The following is a 15963-nucleotide window of genomic DNA, read 5'->3' as shown; positions in this document are numbered from 1 at the left end:
GTTTGATGCAGGGAAGTCCTCTTGTTACTTAGATAGTCTTTGATAGGAATATCACCCCTAGTTTACCTCTTATATATTCATGAATATCCTTAGGTAATGGTTTTGTGAAGATATCAACAATTTTCTCCTTTGTCTTAATATATTCCATCTTCACATCTTTATCTTGAACTAGCTCTCTCAAGTAATGATACTTGATTGCAATGTGTTTTGTCTTTGTGTGCATCACTAGATTATTTGATATATTGATAACACTTGTATTATCACAATAAAGTATCACTAGTTTTGTGATCTCTTCCTTTGTTCTCTTGAGTAGCTACTTGATCCATACAATGTTTGTGTAGTTTATAGTAGTAGAAACATATTCAACTTCAACAGTAGACTATGAGGTACAACTTTTTTTCTTACTAGTCCATGTAACTAGTCTCTTGCCTAAGAAAAGTACTTCTCTACTAGTGCTCTTTCTATCATCTATGTTTCCAGCCCAATTAGCATCAATGTAGGCTCTCAAGTCAAAATTTTCATTCTTCTTGTAGCATAGGCCAAACTCTTCTATTCCTTTCAAGTATCTCATTATTCTCTTCACAGCCATTAAATGATTCTCTCTGGGATTTTTAGAGAATCTTGCAACTATCCCTATAGATAGTGCAATATTAGGTCTACAATGTACAACATATTGCAACTTACCAATCATAGACCTATACATTGTTTGATTCACTTTAGCAGAATCAACATTCTTTGATAGTTTGTGTCTTGCCACCATAGGTGTACTTACTGATTTTGAATCCTCTAGTCCAAATTTTTTTAATATTTCCTTGATGTACTTTTACTAAGTGATATATATACTATATTTCATCTAATATACTTGCAATCCCACAAAGAATTTGATCTCTCTAAACATTGACATTTCAAATCCATGCTTCATCTGATTTGCCAAATCCTTACATAAATCATCTTGACCTCCAAATATTATATCATCAACAAAAATTTCAGATAATAGAATACCTTTACCTTATTCTTTTTTTATGTATAGATTGTTGTTATCATCAGTTCTTTCAAATCCAATCTTCACAAGATACTTATGAAATCTCTCATACCATGCTCTTGGTGCTTGTTTCAAACCATATAGAGCTTTGTGTAGTCTACATATCATATTCTTATTGTTAACATCGACAAAACCTTCCATGTTCTATGTAAACTTCTTCTTCTAATACACCATTTAGAAATGTAGATTTCACATCCATCTAATAAACTTTGAATCCTTTGTATGTAGCATAAGCAAGTAGAGTTCTTACTCCTTCCAATCTGGCAATAGGGGAAAATGTCCCTTCATAGTCAATTCCTTCCTTCTCTATTTGTTCAATCTCTTCTTTTATGGCTTTGCACTAGTCAACATCTTCTAATGCATCTTTTATTGATTTGGGCTCCTTTATGCTTAGTAAGCATGATTCACTTCTCAATCTATTTCTTGACATTGGTCTAGGATCTTTATTTCCAATGATTTGGGGAACAAGATGATGTCTTTTGGCATATTTGGACAATCTTAGTTTAGATCTTGTTTCTTGTCTTTCATCTTCAGAATCACTATGTGCATCTTTGTCAAGTATCTCAGCATCTCTTTCATGTACACTAATTTTAGAATTAGAATGTGCAACTCCATTCTATAACTCAACATCTAAATGAAACTTGGTTCCTGAATTCAATTCAGTAGTCACAAGATGTAACTCAGCAATTATTAAAACTTGTTGTTGGTTTGTAACTTGATTTGTAGCATCTTCTTCAGAAGGCTTTCCTTCATACAAGTATACAAATGATACATATTCTTCTAGCTTTGTCATGAATTCATCCTCATGTACTTCTATGTATTCATCAAAGTTCACATTTTTAGTTTCCACAATTTTGTTAGTATTAGTATTTAAACACTTATAAGCTTTACTTCTTGTGGAGTAGCCAAGAAATCTACCTTCTTCACTTTTTACATCAAGCTTACCATTCCTAATATCTTTAAGAATGTAACATTTGCTTCAAAATACCTTAAATTATTTTACATTGGGTGAGTATCCATACCATAGTTCAAAAGGTGTAAAATGAGTACCTTTCTTGACTTGTATATAGTTCAAGCTATAAAAAGTTGTACTTACAACTTCTCTCCAATATTTCAAAGCAACATTCTTCTCCATCATGAGTGTTCTAGCATAGTCCATTATAGACCTATTTTTTCTTTTAGCAATGCCATTTTGTGGAGGGGTTCAAGGTGCAAATGTCTATATTTTGATTCCTCTATCATTACAAAACACTTCAAACTCATTTGATGCCAATTCTCCTCCTTTGTCTGATCTCAAACATTTCATACATTTACCTGTTTCTTTCTCAACTCTTGCCTAGTACCACTTAAACATTTGAAAAGCATCAGATTTCTATTTTAGAAACATGACAGTCATCATTCTAGAATAATCATCTACAAATAACATTATGTACTTGTCTCCCTTGTAGCTTTGTACTTCAATTGGTCCACACAAGTTAGTATGAACAATCTCTAGTATTTCTTTAGAGGTATAAGTTTTACTCTTAAAACTTGACTTTGTCATTTTGCCTAGCTAACATTGTTTGCATATCATATTTCTAGGCTTTTGCAACTTAGGAAAACCTCTAACTTTCTTCATGTTACTGATACTAACCAAGTTATCAAAGTGAACATGACATAAACTTTTGTGCCATAGCCATACATCATCAAATTTTACAACAAGACAAGAAGCATCCTCTATATCAAGATAAAATAAATTACTTCTAGTTTGATCACCTTATCCAACCAACTTCCCATTTGTTTCATATATCTTAGAAATCTTATTTTCAAATTCAACCTTGCATCCCAAATTGTTTAGTTGTGACACACTTAACAGATTATAGTTTAGTCCTTCAACATAGTAAGCATTGTCACATGAGATCTTATCTATGAGTTTGATAGAACCCTTTCCTTTATCAGACATGGTGCATCATTACCAAATCTTACACTATTTCCATCATAAAGTTTTAAGGTAATGAACTTACTTTTGTCTCCAGTCATGTGATGTGAGCATCCGCTTTCAATGATCCATCTATGATTTTTGTTTACACAAGTCACAAGTGCAGTTGCCTCATCCTCATCATATTCATCCTTTATTACAACATAAACCACTTCATCATCATGTTCATCAGAATCATCCTCTTCAACAATGTAGCACTTTTTGCCTTTGTCTTTGTAATCCTTGTTGTATTCATTTCTTCTACCTTTATATTTATCATTACCTCTATAGTTTTTCTTCTCTAGACATCTAGCAGCAATATGAACAATCTCATTGCAATTGAAACAAATGATAGGTAACTTACCTTTGAACTTGCCTTTTCCTCTGTAGAATATTCTTGCTAGTAGCACTTCCAATTTTTCAACATCTTCTTCATCTATATCACTATCACTAAACACATGTTTTATCTTTCTTTTCTTCTTCTCCTTCTTCTCATCAGAATCTTTCACTAACAACTTAGCCTTGAAAGCAAATTCAAGACTCTTTGGTTTGTAATTTTCATACTTAGATAGCTCAAAAGTAGTGAGTCTACCTACTAGACCTTCAAGAGTTACATTATTACCTAGAATACATCTCAATTCTTGGATTGCAAAAAATCTAATAGCATAAATAGGTAGTAGTGTTCTCAAGACTTTTCTTAGGAAAATGTCATCATTTATCTTACCAGTAGCTCCTTTCATTGGAATGACAACTTCTTTTATCCCAACAACATATTGAGCAATATTCTCACCTTCTTCCATTCTCATATCATCAAACTTACCTCTAAGACTCTCAGATTTGGCTCTTTAGACATTTTTCTCTCCTCCATAGATAGTGTGCAGGGCATCCTACATTTTCTTTGTAGTGTCATAGCCTTTGATATCATCAAATTTGGCATAGCTTAGGGCAGAGGCAATCTCCAACATCACTTGATTGTGTTCTTTCTTCTTCTTCATATCTTCAGTAGTTGGGGCTCCAATAGGATCAACATGGTCAACTACAATGGTATATTGTACATGATCTCCTAGTCCTCCAAGGTGTAGCTTCATCAAACTTTTCCATGCAAGAAAGTTGTCTTTATTAAGCTTGGGTACATCTCTTTTTGGCATCTTGATCTTTTTTCTTCTAGTACCTTCAAACTGGTCCTTTTTAGTAGATGGCTCTGATACCAATTGTTGGAATTCTTTAAAATAACTAAGAGGGGGGTGAATCAGTTATTCAAGGTCTAGATGTACATATAAAACTTTTCTCTTAGCTTAATGAACCCATAAAACATTCATATCTATGCATGCATCCATGCAATTACTAAAACTTGTAGATTACTATTAAATAAACTTGTAGAAATGTAAACATGAAACATAAAAGATTCATCAACACACTTGACATAATGATTTAACATGAAAATCCAATTTAGGAAAAACAAACACTAACATGCTACTCTTTTCACTCTTCTAAAGTGATGCCCTATGAAAGGCTAACCTTGTTAAAGGTTACAATACACATTGTTAGGTGTAATCCAATTAATGGATTTCAATCACCCTATTAGGAGTGAGCCTTGTTAGAGGACTTTAGGCCATTCACTTAGAATTCCACCCAGTTAAAGGATTTATAAATGACTATTAGGTCAACCATAATCCAAAGGATTTACCTTAAACTTATATAATTGTTAGAGAGTAACATTAGAGCTTTGGTTTGATTTAACTTACAACTTCTCTTGTAGATTACAAATCAATGTTCAATCCTTAATTTTTCTTGGCTTTCATACTTTGCAGTTCTGATAGCTTGTTCACCCTTCAAGCATATATCTCCTTAAGCCTTCTTACTTAGCATGTCAACGTAGTCACCTTTTAGGTCACTTGATGAAGCAAAGTCCTTGACTTCCTATCTTTCTTCTTTACTCTATTCTCTCCTTGTCTTCTCTAATCCTTTTTACCTCTCACTTTTCTTCATGACCAAAGATTCCTTTTTATAGGAAATTAAGATACTTTACTACTTTGTATTTCATCATCCATTTTAGGGTTTGGATGGATTAGGTAGGATACAATGTGTCTACCTCATATTCCATATTTCTTCTAGAAACTTCTCCTAGAATCCATTTGAATTCGCTTAGAAATGGTTTACCTCAAATTCTATGCCACTAGCTCATCAACCCTATCTTCCACCTAGTTCACAAACTTCAAGAAAAAAACTTGTCAACTCAAATTTAATGAATCTTTGATATTTTAAATAATGTAGCAACTCGACATTATCAATATTTTGATGCTTCACACATACTGTGTTGCTCGACATAAACTAAAGATTATTGGCACTCATCATCCATTAAACTTTACTCAACATCTATTGTTCTACTCAATATACACTAGATTTTTCTTTTAATTATCTCCAACTAATTTTCTACTTGGGTTGCACTAACTTTTCTTAGCATATACTAACAACTCGATAAAGCTTGGTAGACAGTCTTTGTGTAACTTGTTCTTCTAAAGTTTCTAAGTGCAAGGTCAGCCTTTGTAACCTTAAGTAGATTATCAATACATCATGTCATCACTATCTTAACTAATACTTTTACTTCATTACATAATCATAACTCAACCTTTCCTCTAGGCACTATTGTTACATCTTATTGATCAAATCCTCTTCATCAATCAACTAAGTGATAATACCTGAATCTTATAAGCAATTGTCTTACCAGAAAATAGTAGGTTTGACATCAGTGAAAAAATAATGATTGAAACACATTTTCTACTTCAACAATCTCCCTCTTTCAATAATCTCTTTCAACAATAATCTTTCAAATTAGATCTCAACAATATCTTCCTGAATGAAATAATCAAACCACTTATCTTTCTCATCAATTATGTGATTCTTACAAGATTTCCAAGGTTATATAAAATCAAGATTGGTTTCATACAATCTCTTCAAATCATCAATCCCAAGCACTTCAACTCTCATTTCTATCAACAAGCTTCTTCATCTACTTAAAGCATTTTCTACCTTATTTGACTGCCCACTTCTATGTTTTAACAAAAAATATTTATTTTTCATATACTCTACCCATTTCATGTGTCTTTTATTCAACTTATTACAACTCCCCAAAAATTGTAATGCTTTTTGATCAGTGAACAATACAAATTCCTTAGGAATCAAGTAATGCCTCCATTTATTCAAGGCTAGAATAATTGCATAGAAATATTGATCATAGACTAAATATTTACTCTTAGAATCATTCAATTTATCAAAATAGAAATCTATAGGCTTACCTGGCTCAAAACATCTCCAATTGCACTTCTACTAGCATTGTAATCAACTTGAAAAACTTTTGTAAAATTAGGTAAGGCAAGCACAAGTAATTTTACTACTTTTTATTTTAATGTTTCAAAGCATTTATTTTCTCCTTGTATCCATATGAATTCCTTCTTATCACCTCTTAAAGTCTCTTTCATAGTATTACAAACTGAACTAAATTTTTTGATAAACATCATATAGAAAGTCATCACTCAATGAAATGATCTAACTTCTCCAACACTCTTAGGTGTAGGCCAGTTAGTAATGGATTTTTCTTTCTCAAAATCCATAGTCAACCCATTATTAAAGATCACAAATGTAGTCTCTCTCCTATTTCATTTTTGTAAGTCATCTTTATGGATTCAACCTTTTTTATCTTTCTTTGTGAAGTGACTGTGATTAGGACTATGAGTGGTCTACACCATTGGAATGATTTGATTTATATTATTGTATCAATTACTTTGATTATTTTTATGGCTGACTTATGAGATTATGATGTGTTAGATGGTTTAATTGAGGTTTGTGCTAGTGGTTACCAAGATTGATGTGGTATCGTGATGTTGGTCCATGACTACCCTAAGATGTGTGCAGAGATTGTACTGTATATTATTATCCTACTACAATGGACTAGGTTCTTGTAGTAGTGGTTAGTCATGTATTTGACCATGTTCACTTATGTGTTTTAAGTGCCTTTTTATGTTGTTTAAATAACCATTATTAAATTCTTAAATAATTAGAAATGAATTCTTTATGTTTGATTCATTGGTTATGTGCTACGTATATTAACCTTGTTCATTTTGATATTTTATACAAAATGGTTATTTAATGTAATTTAATGCATTTATTGCTTTGGCTACATTATTATATGCAATTGTGCTTGATCATGTTGTTCACTATGTAGGATTTATTTCCCTAGTAGTGGCACATGGAGTTAGTGATTCAACTATTCATATTTAGCTAATTCTATCCCTATATGGTTGGCATATCCTATTTAATTGTTTAAAATAAACCCTCTAATGATTTAATAAATCTAGATTCATTTTCATTATGTGATTAGACTCATGAGCATGTCTGTGCATTTAGAGGTTCACAATTATCATGAAATTTATTTAGGAATTTTGTGATTTTTGGTTTAAGGGATTTTTGGGCTTTATCTTATTTTATTTAATTCTCGACAACTTTGTCGTAGTGGAATTCCAATTACTTGGAATATCTTGTTTTTGTTTGGATCAATTTAGGGTTTAACTAGGTGATATGGTTAATAACCCTAATCCTTTATTCAATAAAAAAAGTGAATATATTTACAAAAGGAATTTTATTCCTCATTTCTCACTTTTTGAAATAGAATTTGAGAGAAAATTCCAAATCCTCTTCAAGAGGAAATAGTATTATATTCACTGTGGGAGCTATGGGCATGAGATCATCGTGAGGTTGGTTTCGTTGGATCTATCTTAGGAAGACCTTGGATTGTTGTGACTTTGGATATTCTCTATGAGATTTTTATTTTATTGTTCAGGTTGCTATATTTTCCCTTTTGGTTTTTAGGTAAGGCTATCCTATTTTTCTATTTCAGCTCTATTACTAATTCTATTTTTGGTAGCTATTTGTTTGGAAGTTGAGAACTAGTGTTCCCCTCTATTTTTGAGTGTTGACTCTACCTAGTTGGGTGGGTATAAGCACTTCCCTATTTTTTAAGATAAGGATTTGGGGTTTTGCACCCTTATGCTAGCCATTTTTGCATACAGTGTTCAAACCCAATTTTTATTATATTTCTATGGCTCATTTACTTGAGGGTACAATGGGTTTTATTTTCATTGATTTTCGTCAATGTCAGGTTTTTGAGGTTTTCACCTTGATTTGCATGACGCCAAGTTTTCTTAGGTTTTCTTGGCATAGTGTTTGTCATGGATTTAGATTATCCATAGGATTTCAATCCAACCACTATTGCACCTTTATATCTACATTGGGATGCACATCACATTTGTACTCCCAACTTTGTGTTTGGTTGAGTGATTTTATACCTAGTGTTATTATTTCTGATTAAACCCTTGTTATTTCATGGACACTAAGATTTGTGTAGAATCTATACCCTTGGATTAGGTTGTTTTAGTGAGTTCATGATTTTTGGTTTGTTTACATCATTGGGATTCATGTAGGATCCATACTTCTAGCTTTTTAGGATCCATACTCCCAATTTTAGGCTAGTTGAGTGAGTTCATGATGCTTGGTGGTTTTTTCATGCATTAGGATTCATTTAGAATCTATACTCCCAAATATATGTTAGTTGAGTGAAATTTTTATGCTTGTGTTCTCATCTAGCCCTTGTTTGTTATGATCTTTATAGAGTTGGTGTGCCCACACATGAACACATATGCGTGTATTTGTTAGTTCTTGCAAGACCCAAACTCTCAGGTGATTTTAGTATAGTTATGTTGATTGGGGTTGGTTTGGGAATATGCATTTCTATGGGAACTCATCATGTGATGAGCATGGGTATGTAGGGTAGAGAGTGGGGGGGGGGGGGCTGCTTCTCTCATAACCTTGGTGTCAATTTCCCATTTGGTTGGTGTGAAGAAGTTTCAAATTAAGTGATAACTAAAGATATAAACTAGGTAATAAAAATAAGATAATTAAAAGGTGATTCCACACCAATGTGATGGCCTCCAAGGGAGTACCTTGAGAGTGATTTTGCACCAGTGTGGTGGCCTCTAAGGGAGTACCTAGAGAGTGATTCTACACTAGTGTGATGGCCTCTAAGTGATTACCTTGAGAGTGATTTTGCAATAGGTTTAGCTTGGGAGTACCAAACATATTACTCTCCACTATAGTCCCTACATAATTGACCCATAGAGTTTTTGACTAGGACCTGTTATATTGCATTGTCTCATGTTCTTGGTTTTAATCCTCTTTACTATCTGGTATGTGTGTTAGCTATAAATGTATGTGTTATGTGTGTTTGTAATTGGATCATTATCGCCATTAGCATGGTGGGAGTGGGCCTACAAGTTCCACGTGGTTGGGAGGCATAGCTACCTATACCACTATTGGGGACTGGTGTATAGAGATGGTCTATTTTTAGTTGTGACCAATGCTTGATGTTTCACTTGGTATATTCAGGTTTTTAGAGTATGTTTCCTTTTTATTTATGATTTAATTGGAATGCTTGGGTATCATATTTAGATGATGATAGTTTTTATTTGACACATTCCTTTATTGTGATGTTATAGCATATGGTTAGATGATCTGATTCAGTACTTGTTGGAGTATCTATGCTTTGATGGATTAGCATGTTAGATCTTCTTATTCTTATGCTGTTACTTATATTGTAGTAGTAACACCCTCATAAGATAGCTCCAACTATCTAGTTGGTAGTTTGGGATGTTACGCTCAGGGGATGGTTAGTGCCTTTGAGGTCTCATGATGCTACTATGGTTGGGAGGAATCAAACATGAGTTTTAGTTGTGTTGGTGCTTATATTTTTATGCTTTCCTTCATATTATTTTTAGTTTATGAACCATGTATTTGCATTTTGATGTTTCTTTCCATGCGTTCTTTCATATGATATTATGGATTAGATGGATAGATTTTTTTCTCCTTCCTATTGCATGGCGTATTGTCTCTTATTCTCTCAAATGATCATTCCTCTATCTATGTGGATCTGGTACTCCTCAGTGTGTAAGTTTTCATGTTTTTATTCCTTTTTGTCTTGCCTCATTATTGTGTTTTTGGCATTCCTCACATGGGAAGGGCAGTTCCTCTTGCAAGAATGTATTGTCTCATGCAAACATAGATTCTCCCTCATGTGAGGATGTACTTCCTTACATGAGCATGTACTTCCTTACATAGAGTGTGTGCTTCCTCATTTGGCATGATGAAAATCCTTGCCAAGATTAATGCACTTCCTCGCATGGATTAATGCACTTTCTTGCATGAGACTGGAGACCATTGTTTCCTTGTTTGAGAAATAGGAAGCATTTAGGCTTGGCTGAGGAAAGTTTGAAAGTTGGTTTTGGACACCCTATCTAGTTTTGTACCTTCCTAGTTCAAAATAAATTTTCTATGGGGTTTAAAATATATCATTTAAGTATTTCATTCCTTATACATAAGATATATTTTAATATATGTGACGATTCATTTGAGATAGGTTTTAGACCTCTCCAAGTTAAGATAAAGATTCTAGGAAATTTTAGGGCTTCATAAATTTAGACTTAGACAAATTTTAGAGCTTTTATCTTTCAACATGGTGTCTAGTAGATGAGTTGTGGTAACTTTGAGCCCTTATCTTGTGTATGGCCATTGTTGGTCTCTACTTGTAATTCTAGATTATGATATGACTAGTGGAGATGGACTTGTTGTCTAATGATGTTAGGAGCTTTTACATTGGGTTTGAAAGAGAAAATCCCCTTGGTATATTCTCATGATTTGTGTGATCTTTGGTTCATGTGTTGAAGTTTAGAGCTTGGATATCTTTGGAAGTAGTTGTAAGACTTCCATTGGTGTAGGTGAACATATGATTCTTTCCTTGTTCCCTATTCTTATTACCTTGTTTTGATTCTTCACTCTTGCACTTGGTTACTTTATGTTGTTGTTAAGTAACTTATCTTTTTTTTTTTTTAATTATTCAGCGCATTTTTTATCCTTGTTTTCCAAGGATCTCTAGGTAGGGAATTACAAAAAAACTAAGGTACACATCTCCTCCTTCATAAAATAACATTTCTTCAAGTTTATCAACAACTTTTCCTCTTTCATCTTCTGCAATACTTGTCTATTTATTAGGTGTTCCTCTTTAGTCTTACTATATATTAGTATGTCATCTAAATATAAAATAAAATAATGTTACCCAAGAACTACATCAAAACTCCATTCATCAATCTTATAAAAGTACTAAGTGAATTAATTAAATCAAATGACATAACCAATCACTCATACAAACCCTCATTAGTTTTAAATTTGGTTTTCCATTCATGTCCTTCTTTGAATTTGATCTAACGATATCCACTTTTTAAATATATTTTTCTAAAATACTTTGTTTCACTCAAAAGGTCCATTATGTCATCCATTCTAGGCTAGGTAACTCTATACTTAACTATTATTCTATTTATAGCCTTGTAATTAGTGCACATTATCCCTTCTCCATTCTTTTTAGTTGCCAATACAATAGGTACTGCATAAGGACTCAAATTTTATCTTATCAAAACTTTATCAAGAAACACTTGCACATGTTTATTCAATTCTTCATTCTCAATAGGTCTTAATATACAAGGTCTTTTATTAGGAAAACTACCTCTAGGTATGAATCCTATACAACGACTAACAATTCTCATAGAAGGTAAACTATTAGGTACATTATCCAAAACAATATCTTGAAATTCTATTAACAAGGATCTAATCTCAACTGCATGCTCAAGTTCATCTCATTTCTTAGAATTTTAGGAATCAAAGAAAATAAAACATTATGTTTCTTCATATTATTAACAAATTGATTTCTTTGAACCAAGAAAAGTCTAACTATAATACAATAAGTATCTCAAGGTTTAGCAAACAAAGGAAAAAATACTCATTTCTTCTCATTAGCCTAAATATCATATTGATTTAATATACCATCACATTAAGCTTATCTATCATACTACCAAGGTCTTCTCAAATGAACATGACAATAATCCATAGGCATAATATCACAAAAAACTTCATCATAGTAGTTCCTAATCTTGAATTTCATAAGGCCTTGTTCACTTAATAGTAAATTGTGTTCACCCTTAATTCAAGCAATGTGATAAGGGTTAGGGTGTTTCAATCTCTGTAGCTTCAACTTAGATGTCAATTCCTTGGATGCCAAATTATCCAAACTACCACTTTTCATTATTACTTTGCAATATTTTCTTTCAATCTTACATTTGGTCTTAAAAATATTTTTCCTCAAAATAGGATCACCATCCAACTTCTCATTTCAAAAGGTTCTTCTAATCATCAGGTTCTCTCCACTTTCAAGTTCATCAAGAGGATCAATATCTTCCTCTTGAATCAAAGAACTTCTACTACTACTTTCTATTTTCTATCTAGAAAAGGTACATTCAAAAGCTCAATTTCCTTCTCCACATTTAAACAAGTGCCCTTAAACCAAGACCTAACTTCTATTTTATCAATACTATTATTCCTAAGGTAAGTCAAAGAATTAACTTATTGTAGTTACCTCTTCTTTTTTATCTTTATCCTCTTTCCATTGATTTACTTTCTTCATGATGTGTACTATTAGGTCTAGTACTTTTCCCATAAGATCTACCTCTTTCCCTCTAAAATCAGCTTCCACCTTTTTCTTTTTTATTATTATTCATTTTTCTTAGCCAATATTGGTTCATCTCTTAAGGGATAAAAGTATGCATCTTCCAAACTTTCTATCTTCACAAAATTAATCTCATCTTGTATAAAAGTTCTAGAACCATTCAAGTACCTAGCAACCTTTTTCAATCTCATAATCAATATGTCTAGATCTAATCTCCAAATTTTAGAGTTATTAAGTGTAATATTTTATAGTCATATCTTTCTATCTTAAATTTTGCATTCTTCTTAACAAATTAACATGATAAATGGAAGGAATGTCTTTTTAAGCTTACCATCCATCTTTACCCAAGTCTTGATCTTTTCCTTTCCTCTTCTTTGTATATCTATCTGCAAGAGTTCTCATGAAAGAGAAGCATGACCCCTCAACTTATTACCTTATAGCCTCAACTTTCTATCTTCACATACACTTTCATAATGAAAGAACTTCTCAATCTCGTAGATTCAATCCAACAAGGCATCTATATCAACCTTTCCACAATAACTTGAAAGTTCAAAAATAGGTCTTGAAGTCACTCTACACAAGGATTTTAAGAGTCTTTCTTCATCTTGTTCTACCTCATTTTCAAGATTAGGTGAAACTACTTCTTCATCACTAATATCATCAAGATGTACTCTTCCTCTTTGGGCCATCTCAATTGCTTCTAGTCTAGCTATAGTTTGTCTCAACATGTCCATAATAGAATTATTTTTCATTCCCCTACCTCAAAAAATTTTGAAAATAGTTCCTACATCAACCATAACTCTCTATAAGTTATAGGTTCAAAAATCAATCTACCACCCTACAAAAAACCCAAACTAGGGCTCTGCACAATCCCAAACTTTTCCAAGAAAGAAACTTTCTCTCTAATACCACCTAATGCAAGGCATGAATGCCTAAAGGATACTCACAAGCTACCCTTTCTAGAGTTACACATGGCAGATAAAAAAATATCGAAGAAACCAAAAGATATATATTAATTCCAAATATACATATGATGAGACAATCTTCTTACAATATACCAAGTATAAGGCCTACCTACTTGAAGTCATAGACATTCAAATTGCAATTAGTGAGTTTAGAAGATTGGTAGAGCCAAATTTATATTATCTTCCTTATATATTACTTCATTACTACTTTCTTAATCCTAGATCTCAAATTATATAGCCAGCATGACCACAAGTCAACATGTTAGGCAATTTATTACAAAGTATATGCCCTACCCCAAAGGAGAAATCAATGACCTTGAAATAAATAAACTAACCTCCACAAGGACAAGGATAGGTCTACACAGAAGTGAGAACAAGTCTCAGATTGATGGTGTGCATGCACGGTCTACAATCCACTAGGGCCCCATGACCTAGCCCCCACTTCCTCTAGTTTGTGCCTGCATTTTGGTAGATTGTGGGTCTATATGTGTTGTTTTCTACCATTTGAACTAGTTTTGGGGTTTGGGTGGTCAGATTTTTCTAGCCCATGGGAGAACGCTAAAAAATTCTTAGTTTGTTATCTCTTATCATTGGTGGGGGTTGTGGTGGGTGGAGATCAATGGGGCCTTGCCCCATTCCCTCCACATTTTTGCTAAACCAAGCTCTAATTTGGAATGAAGGATTGAGGTATGCCCTCCTCTCAGCTTCCTATTGATGATGCAGTAATGGGGGAGTCTTTGGCTTTATTGCATGCTAATGTCAAGGATTTGAATGGCAAGTCACCATCGAGGGATGGTGAATCTTCTCCAAATGGGGGGTTTTGGCTAAAGAAAGTGAATCAATGCTGGCAGAGAGCCAAGGACTGGTCAATTCTAGTTATACAACCTGAACAAGTCTTAGAAGATGTTGAATACTAGAGCAATCATGGCTTGATTTGTAAGTTTTTGGGGCTTTGCCTTTCCTTTCCTATACTTGAATCCTAGGTTCGTCAGATGTGGAACCTAGAACGTGATATGGAGATTTTATTAGCAGCCAATAACTACTTTATGGTCATCTTTTCAAGCATGTCAAATAAGAATAAGGCATTTGAAGGCAGCCCATATTTCTTTAACTAGGTGGGGATTTTTTTCAAGCCCTAGTATATGGGTTTCAACTTGGCTAAGGAAATCCCCTCATGAGTTCCAGTGTGGATCTATTTTTTGAGGTTGCCTTTGGAATTCTGGAGAGAAGATATTCTACACTCAATCTCGTTGCTTCTTGGGAAACCTGTGGGATCAGCCACACAGACACAGGATCATAAAGTAATTTCTTTTGACTATATTTGTGTAGAAGTTGATTTAGATAATCCACTGCCAGATTCTATGAAAATTTGCATGGGATCATTATCTTGGATCCAACAACTAGACTACAAGACCTTACCATTCAAATGCAGAATTTTCCATGAATATGGACATTTATATCGTAATTGTCCTAGGAACAAGTCTTCTTCCTTGGCTACTTCGGGACCCCCTCGATAGGAAAAGGGGAAGGCTACTTCCTCTATGGGACCTATTGATAATGAAGGTTTTACTTAGGTCAAGTCTCATAACAAAGGTAAAGACAAAAAGAGAACCTGGAGGGACAGACAAACTGATGATACCTTTAATAGGTTTGAGGCTCTTGAAGATTTGGCCCAAGAGGAAGGTACCCCAGTAGAGCTTCTTTTGATGGCCAAAGGGTAGTAGGAGACTCAAGTTAGGGATATGCTAAATGAGGAGCAGATTCTATCCACAAGGGATCAACAAGTTGGATAGCTGGATACTAATCTGCCTCCTATTGTGCAGGATACTTGAGAGATTGGTGAATCACACAGCTTGATGGGTCCTATCATCGTGGCTCCTATTTCCAATAGGCCCAAGGGGACCCCAGATTCTACAAAGGCTAATAAGGCTTCTCTTGTCTTAGGCATACAACAAAAATCCTTTAAAAAGGGGTCTTTGGATAAACCATTAAAGAGAGGTAGGAAGATTGATCAAGAGAAGGTGAAGATAATGGGTGAAATTCTGGTTGAGTCTAGGTCTATAAAACCCATTGATTCTCATTTCTCTCACCCACATAAATGATTGTGTTATCTTGGAATGTAAGGGGGTTGAACAACATCCCTAGACAATAGGTTGTTCATAAATTAATTGAGTCTCAGTCTCTGGATGTGATATGTATTCAAGAAACTAAGCTTTCAATGGAAGGATTAGCTAACTATGCCTTATGGATTTGGCCTCAAGGCTCTTGGCAAGGAGTTGGTGCTTTGAATAGTTCAGGTGGGGTGGCTTGTTTCTGGGACCTAGAAAATTTTCCCCCTTATGGTGGATCTCCGATCGATTCTCCATCTCTTTGGTTGCTTCAAATTTTGAAACTAGAG

The sequence above is a fragment of the Cupressus sempervirens genome, chromosome 10 (assembly GCF_028749045.1).
Source record: "Cupressus sempervirens isolate cs-2001-9-10 chromosome 10, ASM2874904v1, whole genome shotgun sequence".
Lineage (NCBI taxonomy): Eukaryota > Viridiplantae > Streptophyta > Pinopsida > Cupressales > Cupressaceae > Cupressus > Cupressus sempervirens.
The sequence above is the reverse complement of the archived record's forward strand: the minus strand, read 5'-3'. Positions refer to the sequence as shown.